Below are 1,745 nucleotides of genomic sequence, written 5' to 3' on the forward strand. Positions count from 1 at the left end.
CTGCAAAGAGGCCAGAAGCAAACACCCCGGCATCCTCCCCGCAGCTGCGACCTCGCCATTCTCATCCAGAATCAGAGATGCTTAAGACATGATTTGCTAAGCCCTTTGCACTTGGATTCCAAGGTGTCTGATCCTCAGCGCTTCAGATCCCTTTTTTCCCCTAAGATCCTTTTTGTGTTTTGTTTTTAGAATTAAAGATAAAACCCTCTACCCCACACGGCCCCAGCTGCCCTCGGCCATGCTTAATACAAAGGTGTGAGTCACAAACAGACGCGCTCTGGCGGGTTCGCACTTCCTTTTCTCCGATCAGTGATCTGCCGGAGGGGCAGATGTACTTGTCATGGGTCCCTCAGTCTCTTAAGGTCCATTTCTGCCTGAGCAATTGCATCCTTGAGTTGGTTGTATTTCTCTAGGTCAAAATGTGACTTTTTGGCTCCTTTATGGAATAATAATAAGTGTTGTCTGTCTCTGGCTTCTGGATAAACCTATTCCTGGCATGTCGTTACAAAATACGGGTACACGGCGATGGTGCTCCCATACGTGATGAAGTAGGTGACTGGCTCCATGATGTCCCAGGAGTATTCCCACCAGGTAAGCCGGGCCAAAATGCCGAACTGCGTGGCCATGTAGGCAAGGCCCCCCATAGCCCCAGAGTTGTCCTCTACTCTGCTTTCCTGCTGATTTCAATCCGTACCTTGGGGGGGGGGAGGGGCAGCTGCTGCTTGAGGTCCTCCAACCTCGCCACAAGCTCCCGCTCCTTACTAAGCTGATGCTGCTCCATGCACAGTGTGATGTACAGCTGCTGGACCAGGGTCTTCGCATCGTTCAGCGTGGCTGCGTTTTCATGGCTCAGGAGGTCTCTCTTTGGTGGCCGTACGTGGTAGGTTAGGTCATTAATGACAAGTTTCAAGTCATCCAGGAGCAGGAGGTCTATCCCTGTAGAGGCAGCAACTCGAGCGCCATCTGGCGAGCAGATCGCAACCGGGTCGATTCCCCAATCCTCTTGAAGTTGTAAAAACACGCCGACTGAGTCTGAGATAGGCTTGAGAGTGAATTGGCAGCGTTCGCGCCGACAAGGCAGCCTCACAGATATCCCCGCTAACCCATTCTGATAAACCGCCGTCAGGTCATCAGAGGGCACAACTGTACTGCAATATGCAGCCCCCACGCTCCGCCAGGAAGCCGGCCTCTGGTGTGCCCTCTGGTGCTGCTGGTGCGGCCCGTGGCGACTGATGCCCAGCCCGGGAAAGCAGCCGGCAGTCAGGGCTCCGCAGCCCCATGCACCCCTGCCGCCGCCCCAGGAGCAGAGCAGCAAGAGGAGGAGAGATCTACCTGCGGCCGCCATCTCTCAACTGCCAAATTGATTTTTCTAAGTCTGTGAAGAATTGAGTTGGAATTTTAATGGGGCTTACACTGGATCTGTCCATTGCTTTTGGCAAGATGGCCATTTTTACTATATTAATCCTTCCAATCCATGAGCATGGGAGGTCTTTCCATCTCTGAGATCTTCAAATTCTTCAAAGACTTGAACTTCTTGTCATATAGATTCTTCACTTGCTTCATTAGGGTTATGCCAAGGTATTTTATATTATTTGGGACTATTGTGAAGGGTGTCAGTTCCTTAATTTCTTTCTCAGTCTGTTTATCCTTTGAGTAGAGGAAGGCTACTGATTTGTATGAGTAAACTTTATATCCAGACACTTTGCTAAAGTTGTTTATCAGCTCTAGAAGATCTCTGGTGGAAT

At 50.5% G+C, this 1,745-nt stretch overlaps 1 pseudogene across 1 annotated transcript; it reads right to left on the reverse strand.

Moving 5' to 3' along the window:
• Window positions 1–260: 260 nt before the first annotated feature.
• Window positions 261–1,345, reverse strand: LOC308429687 (calcium uniporter protein, mitochondrial-like; annotated as a pseudogene). Its single transcript has one exon. The product of its transcript is annotated as a calcium uniporter protein, mitochondrial-like (transcript).
• Window positions 1,346–1,745: the final 400 nt, after the last annotated feature.

The sequence above is a fragment of the Micromys minutus genome (genome assembly GCF_963924665.1).
Source record: "Micromys minutus genome assembly, chromosome: 14".
NCBI lineage: Eukaryota > Metazoa > Chordata > Mammalia > Rodentia > Muridae > Micromys > Micromys minutus.